Below are 25372 nucleotides of genomic sequence, written 5' to 3'. Positions count from 1 at the left end.
TCCAGGTCATTGATGAAAAAGTGAAACAGAATGGGACCCAGTACTGATCCCTGGGGGATGCCACTAGCCACAGGCCTCCAACTGGACTCCGCACAACTGATGACAATGCCCTGAGCTCTGCCTTTCAGACGGTTCTCAATATCTGCCTCACTGTCCACTCATCTAACCCACGCTTCCTGAGCTTCTCTAGGCGGATGTTCTGGGAGACAGTGTCAAAAGCCTTGCTGAAGTCAAGGTACACAACGTCCACTGCTCTCCCCTCATCTACCTAGCCAGTCATTCCATCATAAAAGGCTATCAGACTGGTTAAGCAGGATTTCCCCTTGGTGAATGCATGCTGACTACTCCTGATCACCTTCTTCTCCTCCATATGTCTGGAGATGACATCCAGAATGAGCTGTTCCATCACCTTTCCAGGGATGGAGGTGAGGCTGACTGGCCTATAGTTGCCTGGGTCCTCCGTCTTACCCTTCTTGAAGACTGGAGTGACATTGGCTTTCTTCCAGTCCTCAGGCACCTCTCCAGTTCTCCAGGACCTTTCAAAGATGATGGAGAGCATCTTGGCAATGACATCCACCAGCTTCCTCAGTACCTGTGGGTGCATCCCATCCAGGCCCATGGATTTGCGATGAAGTTTTTATGAAAAAATAAAGCTGGTCTAAACTGGTCTAAACTAAATTGGCAGAAATTGAGTGGTAGACATTTTCAGTAGTGGTGACTATGGAGCCATGGCTCTTTGTCAGCTCTGCACTTCACTCATGCAAAATCCGTTGTTGTATGCAGACTTAACACTTGTCCTCTAAGAATCTGATAGCATGCTGCTTAATTTCTGTTTGTAAAGCAGAATTAAGACCACTGTCTGCAACTTCAGTAAGGTAAAAGTTTAAATTGGAATGATCTATAAAACTAATGTCAGATATGCTCTGTAGCACAACATCTTACAAGACTAGGATAAGCTATCACGTGGTATTTAAAAATTATTAGGCTCTGAATCTATGTAAGAGCTACATATGTATATAGCTTCAAAATATGTGTTGCCATTGTCTACAACTTTCAGATGGAAAAAATAGGCTCTGAAAGATTTGCTAGGTAGGATCACAGAATTGAGGAAGATTTACAGTTATGATAAAGTAGGTGTCTGCAATAATCTTGTCTGGGCTATCTCAAAATTAATGTGTGTGTAAGGAGGGGTGGAAAAACTCAAGGATTACTTACTGCTGAGGTTATTTTGAGTGGACATATTGTTACAATTCCAGAAAAAAAACAACTTGCTGTATCTACAGTGCATTTTAGCAAAACTGACAGTGCATGCCAAACAGAAAGAAAAACACAGAAGATAGTGTCCTGAAAGAATATCAATCTTAGAAAGGTACCCTGTGCTGTAAAGTACACATCTGATGGTGTACAGACAACTGAAAATCCTGCTATTACTTCATAATCATTGTTTCAGGAAACAGGTTTATCTGCATGTATTTTACCAGCCCATGTGAATTTTATTCAAGAAACTCTTACTGATGCGGGAGTAGCTGAATGAGTCTTTCTGAAACAAGTCTTTAGGGCTGAGAGTGTTGTGGCTCTCGGAGTGCTCACTGAGCGTGAGTCTTGGAATGCTGAGCAAATTCTGGGGGACCGAAAGAGAGCTAATCTTGTGACAATATTTAAAGAGAGAAAATGGAATGACCCAAGTAATTATAGGCTTGTCAGTCTTGTGTAGATTGTGGACCATAAGAATGGCTGATAATAGATGTGACTTAAGAGAAGTTAATTAATGCCAATAGCCATGGGTTTATTGAAAATAGATCTTGTTAAGCTAACTTTAAAAAAAATAGTGACTGTAAGCTTGATTGCTAAAGGTGTTGTAATATAATTAGGTATCTCTAAGGCATTTGACTTGATAATGCAAAGGATTTTGACTAAGGAGCTAAGCAATACCCAATAAATATGTTACATATCAGTCCGATGATAGAAACATTCTGTGACTGATGGGCTGTAAGGAAGATTTGTGCAAGGGTTCAGCACTGAGTGGATGTTCCTTGGATGAGTTCCATGGGCACAATCGTTTAATGTTTCTATCTATGGCATAAAATCATTACTGACCAATTTAATAATGACATGAAACCTGGAGGATAAATAAAAGAGAAACCAGACCACTGACACTGAGCAGTCTGGAGCCCACTATAAACTTTGGAGAAACAAAAACTGCAAAGATCACCTTTATAAGCCTCATATTCTGGCTTAGGATTCCTCTTGAACTCATGGGGTTCATTCACTACTGTATGTCAGACCTTCCCCTGAAGAAGAGCCATGGCTCTCAGAAAGGCTTGCAAGCCACGGTGGACCGTCAGCTGAACATGAGGATAGTATTGTGGCCAAAAAAATGCTGTTGGGAACAGTTTGCTTAGGTTACCTCTCTGCTAGGTTAGCACGTGTGCAATTACCAGGAAGACTAGTGTGTTCAACAATTTAAAGAGGATGCAGAAAGAGGCTCTGAAGAAGAGCTATGAGAATGATCTAAGAGTGGAAAAGACAACTCGAGTATCTCAATTCATTTCACTTAACAGACAATAAATCTGCATTTTGAGTTGTGTGCATAGTCGTAATCCCTCTGCTGACATCTCAGCAAGAAGTCAGGCTGGAAAAGGTTCTGCTGTTGTAGACAGGTGGCAACATCAAGTTATAAACAGTGTGCGCTCAGCTGAGAACAAAGGTGACCAGATTCTTCAGGCTGGAAGAGAGACAAGCAAGGGTAGATATGATTGATGTCTAGAAAATACAAGAGCATAGAAGTGGAAAATGGGGAAAGGTTTCTGGTTGTCTCCTTTCATTTAAGAACTAAAGGATTTCAAAAAAAATAACAAAAAAGCATTCTTTAAAATACATAGAAACGGTGGAACTTGCTATTACAAGATGTGGATGCAGAAATTTAAAAGCATCTGAACCAATTATGGGTAAAAGAACATGGAAAAGTTGATTTTTTTTAAAAAAAAAAAAAAGCCCCCAAAACTTAGGATCAGGAGAGCTTTGAGCTACAAACTGTTGAGGGCTAGGAAAGTGTACATCTTTAGTAACTACCCTAGACTGTGTTGTAAAGCCATCTTTAGAGACAGGGTCAGGCTGAGCTTTTGCCTTCTTCAATATGGCTTTTCATAGGGCTGCAGCATGGAAGTATGTGTGTGAAGAAAAGATAGCTGAAAGTAGAGTAGTCTTTGGCCTATTGCATTATGCTATGACAAGATCCAGTAACTGGTGGAGAAATTCAGATTTCAAATAAATTCATACTTTTACTTGTGAACCTAACTAATTTACAAAGAGCTGTGAGAGATTTTCTTAGAAAATTTCTGATTGTCCATCATTGGATACTTTAAATAACCAACCAAACAAAACCCTCTACTTCAAAACAGAGTTTAACCTTCCGGAAATTCTGCAAAATATGTTAAAATGGAGATATAGCTATTCACCTTATCTTTGACTTTTTAAAAAGTAGGTGATCTTGCAATTACATGTATACATGTAATTGTACATCCTTGTGATGCACATCCTTGAATTTTCTGATTCCAGGGCACAACCTGCCATTCCAATATTTGCTTCAAAATGAAATTCCTAGTGTACATCCTCTAAATTTCAACGCATCCTTTAGTTTTACTTATTCTTAGACATGAAAAAATAGCATTTTTAATAATATGTAATTATGTAATAATTCATTAAAGTAAAACAGATTTGGAAAAGATTCTTTTGCATTTGGGGCATTCATTTCTAATTTTAGATTTTGCTTCATAGCTGCTATAAACATTACCACTATGCAGATCAGTTTCTGGTGTTTTTGACATGTTCGCTCCTCTCTTACTTAAAAAAAAAAAAAAAAAAAAAAAAAAGAATCAGTGCTATATACAGAAGTATTAATAGATGCATCTGTAAGAGATTATTTTCACAAATGTTTTGCTAAAGATAGCTTGATGCCAATTCGCTATTTCATATAGGAGAGTGTCTTTTCTCAGAATAAGGCATGAAAGTACTGCAGGAGTAGAAGGAGCAGTAATGTGTCTGCATTACATAACAAATTGCAGAAGATTTCTGTGGGTGCCATCTGGAGGAGACTGAATTTGGTGAGTGAAGCACAAGTCTGGAAATTGAGCTGTGCATTTTTCAACTGAGTCTAATGGTATTTTCTTTTAAGCTTGCGGCTAAGCTCAGGCAGGAAAGATGATGGATTTATTCTTTGTGGTCACTTCCACTACAGTGTGCTAAGACCTATCTTGTTGGTCTTGCATTAAATAGTAAGCGAGAAGAAGGTCCTTTGTTGGTTTGCTGATCCTGGCCCATAGCAAGACAGAGATATGGCAGAATAACCAGTAGGTCATTGAGTGCGGGGAGCGGGGGACAGCAAGCGGAGTTATTTTCATATCAGAAACAGGAGTCTTGCGCCAGGTGAAAATGCAAAGTCCAGACAGCAGCATGGTTAATGCTCTGCACTACTGACCTGGGATCTTTGGGTGCAGAACTGTGCGTCTTTCCTACCACTTTGTAGATACCTGGTTTTTTGTTGTTTTTTTTTTTCTTTATGGTTTATATGATGCCACATAGCTTTTATTCATGGTGGGCAAATCTTTGAAAGAGAAATGGCTTGCCCTTGTGAATGTATCCTCTGTTTTAAAAGCAGAGTACTTACACAAAAAGCTTGAAGGAAAATTTGTTTCACTGAAGTATGTTTCTTGGAAATAGCTTCAGATCTGTGGTTTTTGATGAAATCCACATAGGAGATAAGAAATATGTACTTCCGTAAGTTAATCATATCAATTCTGCATATTTAAAAATATATTGTTAAAGTGGTTTTGTTTTTCTCAAGGCTTGCTATTAAAGAATTCGAAAGTCACCAGAAACCATTAGTGACCAACTCTTCAAAAATGAAGCAACCAGATTTTACTGGTGAGGTCAAATATGTGGTAAAACCTGGCTTTAGATGGTAGGTAGAATATGCAAAGCAGATTATGGGAATGTAAGTGTATAAAAATGAAACTCCTGATTTTGAAAAGTAACAGAAATTTATGGTGTATAGAAGCATGAATGTGTGTGCAGGTGATTAACACAAGTGTAATGGAAAAAACAGCTTCTAAGTTGGGTTAATTGCAAGATTATATGAATCTGCAAATTAATAAATAATTGAAAATATAGCTTAAACCCAAACCCATAAAGGAGAAGAAAGGCACTTTGCTGGTCTGTAACCAGATTACTAAATTGACTATGTATGCAGCTTTAAATTTTGATTAATTTTCTGTGAAAGAAGAACTAATGAGCTGAGAACTAGTTAGTTTGTACGATATTAGAACTAACCATAGCAAATTATAATAGTAGGTTAGCATTTCTGAGCATATGTATTGTGCAGGAACACAAATTTTCTTCTTCTGTATTCCACCTATTTTTTATGAAAGCTCCATAAATTCAGTGTCATTCAGCTTCTTATCAATTGTTGCATTAACACATTAACAAGATGTCAAATTTAATAATGAAACCATACAGCATTTTTTGAAAATCATTAAAACTTTGGACTCAAAGTCTAATTACCTAACACCTGTCCTAATTACCTAACTTACTGTTGGGCAGAGAGTAGGACCGTCAGTTTACCTAGTATTATTTTTAGCAGTATAAAATGGAATAATCTGGTTTTGTGTAAATGAACTGTGGCAAGATTGCAGAAATGAAATTCCCAGCTTAGTGAGGTTACAGGTGTAAACATCTTTTGGTTGCTATTCCATATATTTTGAGTGTTAGAGGATGGGATCATATTATGAATTTAATATTATGAACACTAGTTTGAAAGTAGGTTTGGGGTTAAGTTTAAGTGGTGTGGTTGTCATTGTGTGATCTTTCCAAATCATTATGATTTTTGTCCTTTGACTTTTTGCTTGAAGATGTGCAGTGATTACAGATTTTAACCATGCTGGAATATATGTCCATTAGTTTAGATTTTATTTATTTGATTTGTATATATTTGACTGGGACTTCCTGAATAAGCCACGTTTAAAATTAGCATGGTCTACTTTCTTTTATTGGTTATGTTTGCAGAAATTAAACGTATTATTTGGATTTGGGGTTGTATTTCCTACCGTTACAGTGTAAGGAAGTAACAATGTAAAAAGAAATATCTTTTAGCATCATTTCAGGAATAAATGCATATGCTCCTCTTTATACATTAAAAATGTCCTTGGTAGCAAAGAAGGACAAAGCAGACTTCAAACACACTGTCGAGAATAGAAATGAAGAGAACTCTGAAGAGTAATCTTAAAATCTTAAAAGCTAAGGAAAACAAAACCATGTGCAAGAATAAGATGGTAACGAGGAAAATAAGGAGTTGGAGTTATTTAAAGTTTCCCTTAATGTTCCTCAGGCAATTAAACAAAAATAAAGAGAGTAATTAAATAATACTATATACACTTAATGATTTGGAGGAGGATGCAGGTGTTCATCTGTGTTGAAAATAAGGCCATTGTGATAAAATATCTGCTGGGTGGAAACGCCAATACTACAGACCATATGGCTGTGAGAAATTAAATCCTGTGTGTACACATTCTGAACCGAAAGGCGACAATACTTAGAGTAGAAGTAAGACAATGCTGCTGATCTTAATATCAAGTGGTTGGGTGTATAAGGGGGATAAAGAATGGTAATGCATACTATTGATGGAAACAGTTCACAAAAGGAGATTTAATGGAAGTACCAACCTCCCCTCCCCCCAACCTGCAGGTAAAATCAGCATGCACAGTTTAAAAAAAGCAATTAAAAAAACAACAATAAAAAGATGGTGGGAACTGAGAAGTAAAAATGGAAGCTAAAGGAGAACAAAAAAATCAATGAAATTTCTTCCAAGTAGGCATTTTTTTTTCACTCAGGAAACAGCAAATGCTTGAGAAGCTCACATAAGATGAAAGCTGCTAGTGCAAACACTCAAGGGTCATTATGGAAGGAACTGGTGTTGGTTTTCAAGAGAGAAAGTGAAGAAATTAAATAGATGATCTCACAAGTATTTATGGTATCATGGAGTGTACTGAAGCACAACTTGTTTAAGTGTGATATATCTGCTGTGTTTCATCTCTGCAGGACACTAACACAGCATGTGACCAAGAAATAATGTGGTTAAGGATTAGAACTGGTGCAGGACAGATGCTCTGGGAGCTAAAGAATGACACATTCCTTTTGGTGTGATTCAAGCAGATCAATGAGTGTAGCAATAAGGGCAATATGGGCTTTTACTTTTCACCAGGTTTCTGCAATCATTGGTGCAAAATACCAATCTGAGTTGGCATTTGAAGAGAAGACAATCAGTCACTCTTAAATAACTTGTATTTTGGTTGGTAACTACCATACAATAAATGCCAGAAGAGGATACAGCTGTAACTGTTTCCTATCCTTAACTATACGTAAGTATGCCAAGCAATGTGGAGATGCTAAAGTCTATTGAGATTCTTCAGAAGGATTGAGGGAGCATCTAACAACTGATTTTAGCAGTGAGTCATCAGCAGGTGGGCTGGAATAAGGGCAACTGCTTAAATTACCTTGAGTAAAAGCAGCAGAGTGAGCAAAATGAATTTCAAGCACCAGCTGATGGAGTGTAATAAATTCTGATTATCTATCAGAAGGGATAGGTAATCTAAAAATACCTATATGTTCACCTGCACAATACTCTCCTACTCCTGAACAAGTTTCTTTGGTTGCTCTCAACCTGGGTAGCTAAGTCTTTTTTTTTTTAATTGATCTTAATTCGAATTTGTCTCCTGGGATGAGAAATCTATGACTTTTCCTCTGTCTTTTCATTTCTGAATTAATGCTGATTATCTAACTATTCTATTCATTTAGGGAACTTGAGAAGTTTCTTGCCTCTAGGTTTACGCTGCCCTTAACTTCAAACCACGCAAGAGAAGAGAGCCTAGTACGGCTATTTCAGCCATCTTGGTTGTTTCTGATGAACTTTCAGCAACTTCTGAGAATAAATCAAAACTGTGCTAGCTTCAAGGGCAAGGGAGGTGTTTGATGGATTGTGAAGACATTTCAAGTTTGAGTGACTATTTGTGGCTTAGATGTTGGCAAAGGAATTGTGCTTTCTGAAGGAGAAATGAGTTCAGATAAATAACTTTCAGGAGAACTGGAGATGGGGATGATTTTTGTGCTAAAGGGGTAATGCTGGTGAGATGGGAGAGCATGCAGGGTGCCAAGGATGTCATGAGAGCAAATCTGAAGAACTGCATGGAACGGATCACTGGGATTTGGAGTACTCTTTGCCTTTCACTTAAAGCCTGTTCTAAGATATCTTCTGCAGTAAAATGGCTTTTCTGAATGGAAAAGTATTATTATTTAAAAAAGATGGAGGTAGTGGTATCTAATGGGGCTCCAAGCTCTCTGAACTTTTTGAATGATTTATACCATTTTTAATTGGAGGAAGGAGGAAAGCACAGAGACTTGTATGTCTCTCTGCTTACATGCTTAACTCTCTGTCAGGAAGTCTGGTTCTTCTGCTCTTTTTGCTTATTTTCCTGCACATTGCAGTACTTAATTAGGAAACACTGTGCATATTTTTTAAAAAGCAAAACAAACTGACAAAAAATCCACAGTGGTAAATAGTGGCTGTATGCTAAATTAGCAACATCAGAGGTAGAATAGGCTAAACTCTTGCTTAGAAAAGTATTTTGAAAATGTGAAACACATTGTTCAGGTTAGAATAGTCCAAGTTTCAGAGAGAAGGACTTGTAGGAAATCAGTTGCATGTTTTGCTATAGTGTTTTAAGTAAGGATTACACTCTGTCTTAGTATTTGATAAGCAGGTAATTATTACAGACATTTTTTCCTAATATTTGTGCATGACTGAACATAAGTAAGTTCCTCTTCTCTTTAAAAACAACAACAAAAAAATCTTAGTCCTTTTCTGAAGAATAAGTGTAAGATTATTGATGTGTCTGGCAGAATTGAAGAGAAGCATAGCCCCAGTTACCTCAGACTCTGTGACTGCAGGAAGATACTGCATGTTTCTGAGACAGAAAGTCATTCAGAATAATGTATTATTTAACATTATTATTGTTTTTGGTGTATCTGGAGTATTTGTGAAGAGTTGAATTTCCTGGGATTCTTTGCATTTCGGCTGAAGTGATAAGCAAAGCCTTTGGGACCTCCTGGTGGTAGAATCCCTGCCTACTGGGAGGAGAACTTTTTTGCAACAGCAATAGACTTTTGAAAAGTAATTTCTATTTGTTACTCTATTGTTTTCATTTTGTAACCAATTATGTTGTCACAGTTCATTTGAAAACTACAAATTTGACCTATTTGACCTCAGCCATAAAATAGACACTGAAAAACATGGCTGGGTGCAATCAGTTCTGTGCACTGAACTCTGAGTGTAAATCTTGTTTGCCTGAAATGTAACAGCATACTTTTTCTTTAGGATAACCTCTTTCATATGTCATGTTAGATCTGACGTCCTGATCAACTTTTCACCTCTTCAAGTACTTAAATTTACAACTGAAACTCAACCATGGCTGCTACTAGTAGTGTCAAATTTTCTTCTGAGATTCTCTTTGTTCCTCTGTTACTAAATATGTAACAGAACCTAGGATAAATTGCTGAGGAATTCAGACACTTTTCTTTGTAAAATCAGTCTAACATCTCTAGTTCAACAGTAAATAATTTCACTAGTAAAATTCCTTTTGTTAAACTGCTCCTGGGCCATATAGGTCTTGGCAACATCCTTTCTTATTTGCCGTCTTGAAGATGCACCATCTTGGGAGACAGACTATCAGAAAAAAATTTTCTGCTTGATCGTCAGAGGTTTCTTAGAGATTTTTAGAGTTAGCTGTCTTCTGCCTGATATAGACATTCTGCTCAGTGGCACAGACAGATGCATTGTATGCATTCTGACTAATGAATCTTTTAGATATTTTACAGTATTTCTTCATATATTTTTAAGATCATTTCAATTTTGGGAAAACTATATACAGGTCATAAACATATGGAGCCAGAATTCAACATTAAAAAAAACTAACCAAAAAATAAGCCCCAAAACACTATCTAGGAGTTTTGAAATTCTAAATATAAATAAATTAAATGGAAATACAGCTTTATACACTGGAAATTTTAAGCTTGTCTTCGATTTTTTTCCCTTAAATCTACTGGATAGTGGATAGAAATGGTAGTTTAATATGTGTCCAGAAGAAGAATCTGGTATTCTGGAAGTAAGAGGAATCCACATGCTTTTATGTCCGTCTAGAGTCTTGTCTTCTTCCTTCACAAACACAGCTCTGTAACAAAAGGTAGGATGTTCTGCAGCATTCAAAATGCTAGAAAGCGCCATTCATTTTTATTTGCATTCTTTTTGTTTTCAAAAGACATTTATTCTCATCTTTCTTGCATCCTCTATAAAGGTCAGAGGTACTGCTTATCGAGTCACTACTTAAATCTGCTGGTAAAAACAGAATGTGCCCTAGCATAAGGGAATAAAGACCTGCAGGGCAATCCCACATGTGCCCCTATGACCTAGATACCTTTTAGTCTGTATGTGGTCAGTCCATACCATTCCAGAGCATCAGCACTGGTATTTGAGTTCGGTGATTTTTAAGACTGGAAGTTGCTCCTTTGCTTACTGGGAGTATCCAAGGAGATTCCACAGCTTTGAAAATCTCAGAGCAATTAATTCAAACAAAAATCATGTGAGCTGTATAGGTAATAAATAGACAGATTTTGAAGATAAGTTGTAATCAGCTACAGGGGGAGTCCAAACTTGAGACTAAAAGGCTACTGTAGGAATATTCTAGTGTTGCAGAAATAAAGCCTGATCTTGACTTGTTACCACATATTTTATTGCTTTTGTTGTAAAGGAGACAATACGAACATCATGTCTGACCAGACGTGGGTGTTTTTTTTTTCTTTTTTTAAGGCCTGAGAAGGCCTTTGGGGGATTAAAACGCCCAAAACTCCTGAGACAAATCTTTTTTTTTTTTTTTTTTTTTTAAAAAAAAAAAAAAAAAAAAGCAATGAAAAGAAAAAAGACCAGAGAGTCTTTTAATTCTTCAGTACAGCAAATTTGGGGACTGTGTAGCACTTTTTGAACACTGGTATTTGTCTAATAGTTAACAAGGTTTTTGTTATACCCTGCACGTAAGCATATACTAAACATTGCTAAATCTATAAAAAGGCTGTAGCATGAAATTGCAACACTATCCTGTACTTTATTTACTCTTGAAGTTGCTAATGTGAGATCAGCTGTAAAAATACAGTGTTAACAGCAGTGGTAGTTGGTATAAAAGAGCTGCTATTTCTGCTGGATATAGGATGTTAGCTTGTAGCAATGAATCATGCATCACCAGAAATGGTGTTTGTTTTCATTTGTGAAAGCTATGGTGAAAAAACATAACAGATTGTAACGGAATTGTAGTAAAGTTTCAACATCAGTATGGCATTTTATTGTGTCAGAACAGCGTGGTTTATTATTGAGCCAGAATACAACTTCTGTTAACTCATGTAGAAGATAAAATGAAAATTGCACTATGGTTGTAGAGCTTTTTCTTTGTTTTATTCACTTAATTCTTATTTTTGGAGTGAAGGAAATAATTTTGAATGATACATAGTGGAGAGCCATATTCACATCTGTACCTTTTAATTTTCGTTTTATCTGGTTTGTGGGATTTCCATTTTCATAAATTCTAGAAATCAGTGGGTAGCTCAGTGGTAGCTTTTTTTTCCCTGATCTCTTGAAGCAGGGATTTGTCAGCCCAATTGATAATGTATTATAATAATAATGAGTTGTGTATATCATGTGGTACAGAAGAAGCAGAACCCTTTCTCCCCTTTTCCACCACCCCACCCATACTTGTTGAGACTTCATTTGCTTTTGTACAGTATTCTTGAGCTATGGTCAAAAAATATGTATTGGCATTAATTAACATAAATCTTATTCATTAGTACATTTCAGTATTTTTACTGAGACACCCCTACCATACATTACTTTTCAGTTAATGTATTTTTGTGGTGTTAAAAATGCACAGCTCTGATTTGGGTGTTGATGTAAACATACAGACCTATGCAGAATAAGTATCACAAATCTTGGAAGAATAATAAAACGTAACATTGTAAACTATTATAGTAAGTGTAACAAAAGTGTAAAATTTTATTTAAAAGAGCCAGCAACCAATAATATCAGTAGTAGTGGGAGCTATTATCACTCATTAGGGAAAAATTCGTTTCTCTGAATGATAAAAGGTTTTAGTTTTGACCTTGGGTATTTGGGAAGGAGGGGGTTGGAGCACAATTTCAGTCAATGGATTGAAAAATCACCAATTTCACACACACACACACACACACACAAATTTTAAGCTCTTTTTTGCTAGGAGTTTTATTTATATACAGTATGAAGATACTCTATCACTGGTAGCATCAAATCAAGCTGCAGACAATTTTCAAAAGCAGTGCTGTATTTGCACTTAGCGACCTGATTTTAAATCTGAAAATATCTGGTGCCCATTCAGCACCAACTGTTCAGCAGCAGTTCAGTAGCACTTGTCTCTTGGGAATTCTTCTGCAGCACAAGGTGTTTGTCCAGTATGATCTATTTAAGAAAAACTCTGAGTACTGAGTTGAACAATAACTAGATTGCAGTCAAGAACTTCAAAAGGGATGACTATATCTAATGAGTCTGAATAACACTTAAGGATGAATAACTTACAAATCTAAAAAAGACACTAGGCAAAAAAAAAAAAAGTATTCTATCTTTTTATATTTCATTTTTAACTACATTTTCCATTTCCACACATACTCAGGAAAGAAGCAGAGAAATAGAAGTGGTTACAGTTAATACTAAGTATTGAAGTGTGAATAATAATTGAAATAAACTTCTAGATATTTTGATTTGTTTTCCTTTTCTTCTCAAATTGCTCTATTTAAGTGTTACTCACTATTTAGATATTTTCAAATGATTTTAGAAAGAAACTGAGAGTACTTGAGTAATTATTTGAAGAGTAGCCACTTACAAGTTATTGATCCTGCTTTATCATCAAGCATAATGTCTGTAAATAAGGTTGCCTCGTGTGAGTCATTTGTACATAGCATAGAAATTCATACAGTATTAAGTGTTCTTTCCATTTTAGCAGATAATTTAAAATAACATACTAAGTCTAAATTTATTTTGTCAGCATTTTTATTTGTATGTATTTTCCCGAAGGAATTTATTTCCTTGTTTTAAGCTTTGGACATATTTGGCTTTGAACTTGAAAATATAAGTGGACTGATTTAAAATGAAAGTTAGATCTAGTTCCGTAAAGCTCAATAGGATTGTTCCTCTGGATTAACGTTACAATAAGCCACTGTCAGGCTTGTGGCTGCTCGGTAGCTGACTGTGAGATGTTCAGTTGTACTAAATGCCCTTAAGAGAAATATTCCAAAAACTTCTACTGCTTATGAGAGCTGCTCACTTGGGTTTCTAGATGTATATTTGCAGATACAGCAGTATAACAACTGCTTCACAAGAAGTTCACAAGAACTGACGTGCTTTTCTCCTGACTGGTTGCTGGTTTTACATTCTGCATGTGTGGCTGGCGCTTCCATGTTTACTCTTTCCTCTCAGCTCATCATCTGTCCCAAATGGTTTCTTTCACAGGGCTGGTTCCTGTCTGGAGTTTCTCTCTGTGGGCCATCCTCAGTCCTGCCCTGCCATTTCAAGACTCCTTTAATTTCTTGCAGATGCCATCCCTCACTTGCTTCATTTCCTCCATTCTCATTTTTAGCATACTATTCACTCATGTCTAGTCCATTCCTTCTCCCAGCCAAACCATTTTTGGTCTCCTATGGGTTCAAATCAAGGAACTTGCTCTTAAGTGGTGCTGAGGTGTCAGAAGGTAGGTTTAGAAAGCACTGGGTTGAGAAAAGGTTTCTTGGTCTTCGTTTGAGTGTCCAGCTCAAACGTGCCTTGGAGCAGCAAGAAAAACCCTGCTTTCTGTGTGTCCTGGAAGATATTAAATGCTGTGAGGAGATCTCTAATGTGTAGTCATCAGTTTGTGTTAGAAGCAGAAAAGGAATAGAATATATTCAGTGGCTGAGCTAAATTCTACTGAGTCTTTTCTGGGCTTGGGTAATCATTTCCTAGTTCTGCCAAGTTTGAGGAGATTTTATTGTGCAATGATAGCAAAGGGTGAATCCTTGAATCTAATGAATTTTAAGACCTTCTTACAAAGTTGTTGCACCATTAAAGGAAAACATCAGGTCTTCAGCTCTCCTAAGATAATATCATTTTTGAATTATTCTGGAGGGTTTAGCTTCTTTGTGAGTGTAGTTTTTTAGAGGTAATTTTTAATAAGCATCCAAGGAAACTTAGTGAGGCAATACACATATGTAGATACGTATCATCTAGAATATGTATCATCTATATGACTTGGCTCCAAGAAAATTGTATTGTGGAGAGCGGGGCATGAGAACATGCACACGGCGTAGATTGGAAGAAACAAATAATACTTGTTTGTCTTTCTTTTTGTAAGTGAAAACTCTTCCCAGATGCAGAAGCTTAGAACAATGAACTAAAGGGCTTAGGAAGAGCTAATCTTCAGCTTTGTTTGCCCCACAAACATCTTTTTATTTTTCTGAAGGCATTAATAACTTTGCTCTACACCTCTATCGGAAGGCTGATTCTTCAAAGCAAAATCATTGGACAGCAGTCCAAGTGGTCTTTGAGCCAGAACTGATAGATTCTTCTGCTGAATGCTGTGCTCTATGTAGGCTATGAAATACTCTCTGAGCACAGCACACAGGAATTAGGCTTGTAGTTGCTAATTCTCGTTAATAAGAACGAGACAATGTGTTAATTCTCCACAAGCTACTCTGCACTCATTTCTTTCTGCAAGTCCTAAGGAAACCAAAATCACTGCAGCTCTGTGATATGTCACCTTTCGCCTCCCTCACAGTAAAATTATTTGTCCATGTGTAACTTGAAGTAGGGAAGCTTTATTTTACAATCCAAGGAGATTGTATTAAACAAATGTCATATGTAAACCATACTTTAATACTTCCCTGCACAGACTGTGTCAACACCGGCGTGCTCACAATTGTGATAATTCATTGCAGTCATGAGTAAATGTCTTTGTTGTTCATTTCCATTATAAAAACAGAACACCACTGAGGAGTCTAGTCTACAGCGTGTTTGCTTTTGATCAAGGTGAATTTAATAATTTAGTGACCAATTCTTGTCCTGTCCTATTTCCAGGGGTGACAGCTTCATAAGTCTTGGACAGTTTTAGTACCTTATTTTTCTCATAGTAACAAGGTTGCTCTTTATGGAGTATTTAACATACTGTTTGTTCCCTTGTCAATGACAAATAAGAGTGATCGATTGCTCTTTGTTCTAGAGTGCTCCTTAATATGCTAGTAGTTACTGCATCTTCCATCAGTAGTCCTCTGTAAGCTACTGTTCTCTCTGTTATATTGTATTTTCCAAATATCTTACTCTGTTTCTTGCTTTCCTTTGAAAGCTCCATTTTTTTTTCTTTGAGCACTTGGCAATTAGAAACAAACTACCCATAGCTGAATCTGGTGCTCCAGCTGAGGTTTAACCAGCACAGGATGGAATAATTAGCTCTTGTATGCTATTCTCTTTGAACTATATACCACTGTAGGATTTGCCATTTTTTACGGTAGTACACCATTGTTCATACTCATTAAATTTTTAATCCATTTATACTCCTTCATACATCTCTTTAATGCTGCTAACTAGCTTGTATACTTTATCTGCTTTTGGTTTTCCTTTTCTACATTATTTGCTTTGTTTTATCTTTCTCAAATTTTATATTGTTGATCTTGAAAGTTCTATATTTCAGCATCCTCTGGTACTGCCTTTTACACTATTTGCTGTCTTTCTGAACTTCAAACTATATTGCTCAGGATAATATTGCTATTAACACTTGTTCATATGGTTGACCGCATTATTAATAAAAACTTTGAGCTGTAGGGTTTGCTGGCATCCCCCTCCCATGACACAACCAACTCTGCTTATATCACCAGATATAAGTAGTTTTTAGTTATTCATGCAATACTGCTCTATCAAAAATACCTTAACCCAGGTCCGTCTTATGCTAAATATATTGATTCTTTTAGCTTTTGATATTTCACATAACTTTCTCATAGCTATTTCCCTTGGATTTTTATTAAGTGGTGTTTCTTCTGTATGTTTATGGTATGTTTACGGGAATCTTATGCATAGAGAAATCTCTATGCAGCATCTGAATTAAGTTAGGCCATTTTGTTCCAAATATACTGCCTAATTTCACAAATGTCCAAAAGACTGTAATTCCCTCTTACTTGGATGTAGTTTGATTGTAGTTATATAATGCTATTGTAGCCAGAATATTCCTTCTTCCTTCACACAGTTTCTCCTTTTAGTCCATAATTTACATGAAGAAAACTGAAGATTTGCTTTCCTTTTTAAGGTTTAACTTAAAATACTGAAGTAAACAAAATTCAAAGTCCAAAATTTCATTAAACTATCTTCCCTACATGAACACGGAGCAAAAAGACAATACTTGCAACAGAGACCAAAAAATCTAGAAGTGATAGATTTGGAGACATTGGTCAGTCTGAAAAGTAGTAGGTTAACACTTGGTGGGCTTAACATTTATCAGATTGCTTGTAGAGGTCACAACAAAAGAATTATAGAGTATAATTCGACAAAGTAATATGAGGACAGCGTGAATGTTGATGAGGAGCTGGTGAGGAGCCCACTGTGATGTGGCAGAAGGAAACAGTCACTTTCCTAAAAATTTTGAGGGTTAGAGTCAAAAACAAATAGCTATCCAAGAAAAATGTGCTAAAGAAAAGTCAGCCTCACTATTTAGTATCTGAGGTTTTTTCAGTGTGAACTTCAAAGTCCATCTTCAAAAGGTGGAGTGTGGTTCACTGATGGTGTTCCTGGCCTGTTTCTAACTCTGTGTGTGCATCATTTAACTTTCCTGGGGTTACCAATAAGGTGTTCAGAAAATGCTCTGTAGGAGTTGAACAATGACGGTGCCAATATTTTCGCTTAAAGGTACAATCCTGTGGTATTGCTCTGAGACGCTTACTGCTTTGCAGATTTCTTTTTCTTTTTCCCTCTTTATGGGAAAAATACTAACTATACTCACTTTCTAACAACAGCTCCCAAAAGAAAGCAAGCCCTGCCCATGCAGTGCTCACGTATAGGCTCATGTGAATGTGGAAACAAGAGGTGTGATATTCTGAAGGCTGCTTTTCAGGCCACATCTGAGTCTTCTGGTTACTGGAGCAGAACTCAATTTCTTTGTATCTGTTTCTTGAGATGTATTAGGAAATGGAGACAACCACAATCCTTTGAAGTGATTTATTTTCCTGTGTATTAAATAAATGTCAAGTAAAATCAAAACACGTGCAGGAAATTGTCAATTCACAAAGTTCCGTAGAATGAACTGAAACCCTTATTGCTTCCTAGTCCTATAAGTGATAGCGTCCCCAGGCTAAGGCTGTTGATGGGTCAGCTGCCTTTAATACAGTCTCTAGCACCTCTTCAAATGGGAAATCATGCAGTATATACAAAAAGAAAGGACCTTGGTGCTCGTTTGAGAATATGGTTTCTGACTACAGATGATAAGTTAAATGAAGCTGAAGTGCTCTCTTGGTGCTAGTTACATCACTGTAATAAATATATTTTTCTTACCTAATTTTTGTCTTCTTTCTAACTTGATAACTGTAGGGTTTACTAGCACCTTAAATTTTTTTAAGGAAAAAAAAAGCAGAGCTGACTAAATAATGCAAAAAGTGTGTTCATGGTTAAAATTTCTAATTTGTTTTGGCTCAGCTAGGATGCAGGCTTCTATTTTGCCTTTTCTTTTCTTTTTCTTTTTCTTTTTCTTTTTTTTTTTTTTTTTTTTGTTGTTGTGCACCTTTACTTTGAAGAGACTTTTGCTTGTGTGAAAATTGAGAAATAGATGTTCTTCAGGAAGATATTCATATACAAGTAAAACCAGCGACATTTGCTCAAGAGTTTGCTATTCGTGCTGAAATTATCTGCCTCATATTTTACAAAGGTTCTTTTTCAATCAGGTAATTGGCAAACAGAAGCAATAATATGCAACCCTTGTGAGTTAGCCACACGACACAAATAATGAATAACAAGTAGTCAAAAATGCAGTAATCAAAGTGCCTAGTTTGAGATTGACCCTTGGGCAGGTATGTTCACATAAATACTTTATGCTGAAATAATGAGTGCACTCAAAAAATAGAAGTTCACAGATAATTTGGCACAAAAAAAAGCTGAGTACTTTAAGCAACTTTTTTTGCCACAAATATATGAGGAAAAGAAATAAAGAGGTTATATAGGCAATATAACCAGATTTATCTCCTCAGAGAGAGAAGCCAAGGAAGCACCATAGGTTTCAATCAGACAGGCCCTTACCTGTTTCCTTGTCACTGGCTCTGCTATAGTCAGGTTGTAAGATAACACAAGCTGTAAAGTTGGGGCATGGGGAATTTTTTTTGTTAAGTGTTTATAATCCGACTAGAAATACAGGTTTATCCTGGAACAACATGACAAGATTTCAGTATGAGTAAGTAGTAGCTGTACATTTCCAAATCCAGGCATAATCAGTTTCAACTCTTTTGCTTTTTATTCATGTTCAGTGTGACATGAAGAATAAGCTACAGACAGATCGTCGGTAAAATGACAAGTGTGTGTTACAGTTTTTCTTCTACCCCAGTGTATAAATACATCTTTTTGTGAACTGAGTAAATACGCTGTGTAAATAAAAACAGATTTTATTTTTCATAAAAATAAAAAAAAGAGAAAAAGAAAAAACCTCCAAACTCAGTATTTCAACTTCCCAAACAGAAAGACTGTATTTGTAATAGCTCGTGACTGAAGTAATCAGTGAGAGAACAGATAACTAAATTACAGTTAAAGGCACTTAATTTCTTACTCAAGTACTAGCTATTATAGAAGGCAAATACTTTCCTAGTGCATTTTACTGTTTGTTACTTGAATTTTTTTTGAGAGTCTGAAAGACTTTTTGTATCAAGTAATTTTTATGGCATTATGTGTAGTAGGAGCATACCCCTGCTCAAGCTGAAATGCAAATAAATTTTCTTTTGTTCTTAAAATCAGGCCAATGTCTCCAGATTTTGTCCAGGATTTCATTTGTTTCCTGGTATAAACTTTCAGCCAAACTGGAAGATGTTAAAATATCTTTTTCCCACATGAGGGCATCAGAGTTGTTCTAACACAGTCTATGGAAGACACCTTCTTAAGCTATTTCATTTTCCATTTTTACAACAATAGGAAATATGAGTACACTTAAATCTTTCACATGTCTTCAATTTTGCAGTACAGAAGAGGTAATCATCTATTTTACGTATTTCTAAAGAGTTTTATTTTCTCACAAAATGAAGATGTCAACAACGAGACCTCCTTGGGTCAAATGCTATCGACAGAAACCACAGAAGTAGATCATGAGTATAATAATTAAAGTGCAAGCTACTGTTTGGATTACACAAGACCCAATAATAAAAGAAGGCTGTAACTAGAACAGGCATCTCATTGAAAAATTAGGTGTACAAATGCCTGCAACTTATTTTTTAAATCTGACAACTAATCAACCTCCAAAGCCAGATACTGTGCATTTTTCTTCCCCTCTCTTTCCCCATCAGCTGTTTCACTGAAGATGTGGAAAGTTATCTACACCTTGTTGGAAGGAGAAATGGAGAATAGAGGGGGGATGACTGTCTTTCAACTTGTTCAGAGTATCTAGTTACTTACATCCATTATTAGTAATGATCATTTCTGAATCTCACAACACATAATGCATTTCTTAGTGTGGGATCCCAAGAGACTAACTGCATGGAGCAGGATGTTGTGCATCCTCATGAGACTGCGATAATCTTTCTCTTGTCTTGTTTATCTTGTGCCTGCCTCGCAATCCCAGTTGTCAGTGACTCTCCTAATTCTTAAAAATTCCTGTGTGCCCATTTCACTTAATCTCTTTGACTTCCTATCTGTCTCAGTGAGTTATCTAATTGATAAAGCTGCTCTTCCTTGCTATACCTTATTCTTCGTCTCCTTCCCCCGGCCAGTGGTGTTATCAGCAATATTTTACATGTGGTTAGAACAAAATCCAGTATGTGGACCAGATAGCAATATTCATTGTCAGGACTATGCTCTACACATTAATAAATAGGTCAATTTGATCCAGAAGATCCTTTCAGCTGACAGTAGGTGCCCTCCCAGTGTCAGCACGTTACAACAGTGCTTGGGGAAAGCAGATGAGAGGAACAGAACATAATCCCAGGTGAAGTTTGGCTCTGGACCCACGAATGCTTCGGCTCTTGGGCCTGCTCAGAACTTACACTTCAGCTCATTTCTAATTTAAGTCAACACAAGACTTATAAAATTGTTTTTGAACTAAGGTACCCTATCATTAATTAATAGTATTTTCCTATAGAAACAAGTAATTGAACTTCTGTGTAAAACCCAGCAGCGGTAGTTCTCTGGTACAGTAAATCAAAGAAACTGAAATAAATGATATTGTTCCATTTCCTCTACTGGCTTTAGGCTACTAGTTTATAGGAAGCATAGTTGTGCTAAAAAAAAAATTACACTCACTGGAAGGTAGTGTTTTCATCTTAAAGATATATATGTACAATAAATGATTCTTAGATGCACAGTATTAAAAAGGAGAAAAAAAATGTGATCAGGAGTGAAAAGTGCCAAGAGTGAAACTTGACAAATCTGAAGCCTTTCTTCTGTCCAGAGATTTCTTCATTTTCTTTCTCCAGCTCCCCCTTCACTTTAGCACTTCTAGCCTGCTGTATAGATTAGCTGTATGTAAAAGTGTGTGTGTGCATGTGTGTGTTTAGATGAAACACAAATATCAGCTCTTTTATTGACTAGAAATGGTTGAGTATATTTTTAGTGTTTTCTCTTTGCTGGCAGTGCAGCTGAGTTTGTTCTATTTCACTTTTTAATGATTCTTCATTCAGGATCAACAGATAAGCTGTGGCAAACTCAGTAAAACTAAGGGAAAATGTAATAGCTCCTCAGATAGCATAACAGGCAACTCCTGCTGACACACTTACAAATCCCCTCAGGTTCCCACTGAGGCAGACACCTATTGATTTCTTTGTTTTCCACCTTCACAAGTCATAGATTTCCCTGTCTATCTCCAAGGAAAGAATATAGTCAAACTAATTATATACTTAATTTGAAAAAGGAAAAGGGCAACAGGCAGTGAAAAATGTTTGCAATGTGTTAAATGAATAGAAACCCACTTACGTATTTTTCATTTTTATCCAGCTTATCAAAAGTATTCTGATGAAGAATAAATGAACCTTCTGCCCAGCTTAGTGAAGTTTATATTATAGAGCTCTGAGAGTGAGTACACAAGCTTTGCACTTTTACTTTTTTAAAGACAGAATGGGATATCAACATTTCCAATTTTCTTCGTTTAATTTTCAGAAGGAAGCCAGGGATTTGTAGCTAATGAAAAGCTTAGAACAGAGACTGAGGAGAGTCTTATTTCCAGGTTCTTAGAATTCACAGGCCTGATAAAATTGCCTCCTCTGAGTTTCCAAGCGCTAGCAAAAATCAATCTGCAAATGACATTGGCTCCAATGCTGGCATGCTGTCCACTTAGCACTGGAAAAAGTCATTTTGGGGAAACGGCAGGAGGAGGGAGAGCAGTATGCTTAATGTGCATCATTCTACTCCATGCCTAAAATAATAAAAAGAAGGAAATAATAAAAGCAAATGGGAGAAAATTAAAGTGTGAGAGGTAGAGAAATGCCAAATGAAATGGAGATAAGTTTTGCATCCAGGCGTCCTGCATTATATTGAAGAACATGACTTCGCACTGTGAGACCTGCCAAATTAAAAATAATACCCTAATAATCTAATGAAGCTTACTATATCTTCCCTCTCCACCACACCTTTATAGCCTGTTAGATTTGAAAACATGAGGAGATGGAGAAAATGCACAGTGTGATTGCTAGAAAGAAACAAGACTGGCTTTACCAAAAAAAAGTCTTTATTCCTTACAGGTCGTTATAAACAAGGCATATGTGAAGGAGTCACGCTTATATATTAATATTCTGTAATTAAAATAGATTAAGAGTTTCAATTTTTAGAATTTGTCCTATTCTATTGTGTTACCTAGCCCCTCTGTACTCCAGTGTGGCTTTTCTAGTGAATCTTAAAAGAGTAGTAGAAGGGCAGAAAAACGTTTCGGTTTGTGTTAGCAAAGATCAGACAGATAAAATAATTTTTCTGTTGCTGCATTAATGTTTGCAGTCTTTATTTCAAAATCTATGAAATATCTGAGGCTTGAAAAGTAGTGTGTGGGATGTAAAAGAAGGTATAAACTGAACTGTAGTGAATGCTGTCACTTGAAAAACCCTGGTTTTGATTTGACTGAGATACGAGCCTCTGAAAATACTGGCTGTGTGCAATGGGTTTATATTCATTGTATGCCATTTAAAAATGAGCTTATTGTGCATGTAAGGCTGCTCTAGCTGTATTATATTCCAGTTTAATCAAATAATACTTTCAGAATAGTTCTGCAATTTGAGAAGAAGCTGACAAAACTGGTTCTAGACACCCTGGGAATCTAAGCAGCTAAATAGCTGTTGTTCTCCTGAGCCTATAGAGAGAACTTCCTGATGTCAGCTTGCTATTTGTTTCTGGAATTAGCTTTTCTTTTCCTTTCTTTTCTTTTCTTTTTTTTTCTTTATCCTTGAGTTATTCTTCTGCACATTTTGCAACTACCAAAGACTTCTGATTTTAGAACAGAGATTTCCTTTCTGACCCAAGACAAAGTTACTTGAGCTGTGATTATCTAGAGAGCTTTAGGCTATTGCATTCTGTAATGGCATACAGTCTTTTTACATTTTCTTTTACTTTTCAGGAAGACAGCTTCAAGGCTTGGAGCATTAATATCTACTTCATACTGTTTTTCTTTAAACTCCCAACCCTCAGATCACTAATTTTATGAGTTTTTGCAGTACCTGTAATGTATGTTTTAAATACTCAAATAGTGCATGCTGAGGCTGAACATGCAAGTGTGACTATTTCAAATTCCCATTCTGCTTTCTTGTACATTCACCAAAACTCACTTCTTCCCTAATTATTTTCCCTATTCTATTGCTACTCAGTCTAAAAATGATATGCCTTACAGTTCCTGAGGAAACAGAGGGAAGCCTAACATAGAAGAAAAGTGTCTAGACATAATGTATTTTCCATATACTCCAAAGAGTCAGATGATGTTTTACTTAGATACTAGTCTTTTCCTGAGTATAAATAATCAATAAGAAAGAACTTTTGTGACCTATAGAAAGTCTCACTGAGATCAGCAGGCTTATTGCCTTGGAAGAGCATTATGTTCATTTAATCACCTCAAAACTCATTTCAGAAAGAAGAGGCCATGACATTAGAGGCAAGTGGCTGATCAGTTGCTCAGCTGATCAATTTTCTTCTTTCCTGAAAAGAACCCTTCTCACCAAGTAAGCAATAGTTTCATCTAATAGCACAGACATTAGATGTTATTACCTGTAAGTTCTCAAAAATAGAAGATACGACTTGATATTACACTAAGGAATCTTAATATTTATTCCAGCAATTTTTAATCAAAAACTCTGAAGTGGATTCTGATTATTTGAAAATAATTATCTGTTTAGTGTAATTTATCTTGGTAGCTTACTGATTAAAGGAGATTAAACTGTGCTGTAGGCCAGGTTTTAATTCAGTGTTTGAGTTTTCTTTGACTTCACCACTGCAGAAGCATTATATTATCTGCTGTTTTCCAGCTGATCACTGAATGCTAGACCAGGGTGGGTAGAAAAGGAAGATGTCTAGTCTATCTAGATCAGAATATGCCTTTCTCTTTTTCTAAAGTGCAAGGTTCAACACTTCTGGTTCTGCCAGTATTTACCTTGCCAAGTCTGGCCCTAAGCCACAGTTTGTCTACCAGCTTGCTTCCATATGTATCTTTCTAGAGGAGTGTTTCTTGGCTCACTGATGAGACTGCAAGGGAAACAGGACTTGTGTTAACAGGCAAAAACCACACTGGCATGCAAAGGGTAGGGAAGGTTTTTCTTCTGGAACTTCTCAGGCAGTCCATGAAGCCTAAATAAGGCTGGCTTTGAGCCAAATAGCCTCTTGGTAGCCCTCACCTGACATGTGTCTTGTGAATCTACTGAGACTTTGGTGGCATTCTGCAGGGTAGCCCTGTCTGCTCCTCTCTGTCAGGATGCTGTGGTGGGGTTTTCTGGGCACAGATCCCTGCTCCTTGCTTGTGCACTTCTGCTTTGGGAAATGATCTTCCATACATTCTACACAGTCCCGAAACAAGACAGACAAGAGTGACGGGCAATACCTTGGTTCATTCTTACCATCCACCCAATTTAGTTACTTTCAGAGCTGCCCTCACTGTAGGAGCTTGTAATTTGTAACTGATACATCAATTTTTTACTTAAATAATTAGCAGAAAAGACTTTTTTTTTTTTTTTTTTTTTTTTTTTTTTAATTAGCTGCATGGGGCTACCTTTTCACCTTGAATTCCTTTTCTCTCCTGGCTGTTTCTCTCTCCCTTTCTCCTTTTACTTAAATATATGAACCTGTGAAGGCGGAGAATAAATTACAACACACTCTAAAATCCAAGCAAACAGTGAAAATGTGCTTGCTCAATTATTGGTCCTTTTTTTTGTGTGTATGAAGGAAATTGAGTGTGTGTATCCAGTCATTAGATAACAATGTTCGTGGGAAATCCTGATTTGGGACCCCATACTGCCATTGCTTTCTTCCCTAGCTCTGAGCTACAAAATGTTAAGAGGCCAGCTCATGCTGAAATGCACCCATCTGCTCATTTTACTTTGAGCTCACACCTTTTGCCATTGTCATCATTGTTAGAAAGTGACTATAGCCAGCAGTGAGTGGGTAACTCTGCCTTCCTTAAGCGATAATAATGTTTTCTCTATTTTATTACAGTCTCTTGAGATTGTGACTGATTTGCATATTCTCTAACACTTAATTAACGATGTCACTTTCCCAGTGCCTTGAAAACAGTTTTCATTTTTTCCTCGGCAGGCCTCCAACAATTACCTCCCACATTTTCTGCTGCAGTCCTTTTTATTACTTTAATGACAAATAATTGGACAGATTCTGAGTAATGAGGGTGAGAGCCAAAGGACTGTTGCATCGGAGACGGCTGCTTGTTACAAGACACTTTTAGTGGTCTCTAAATCAGATAGACAAGTAGAGTAATGATCATCTTGCAGTAATGAGACACAATTAAGAATCGCTGCAGCAAATGACAGAGCAGTTCATTGAACAATAACCTCCCTCTTCCTTTTTTCCAAAGGAGATCGA

The sequence above is a fragment of the Rhea pennata genome, chromosome Z (assembly GCF_028389875.1).
Source record: "Rhea pennata isolate bPtePen1 chromosome Z, bPtePen1.pri, whole genome shotgun sequence".
NCBI lineage: Eukaryota > Metazoa > Chordata > Aves > Rheiformes > Rheidae > Rhea > Rhea pennata.
Note: the sequence above shows the minus strand (reverse complement) of the source record.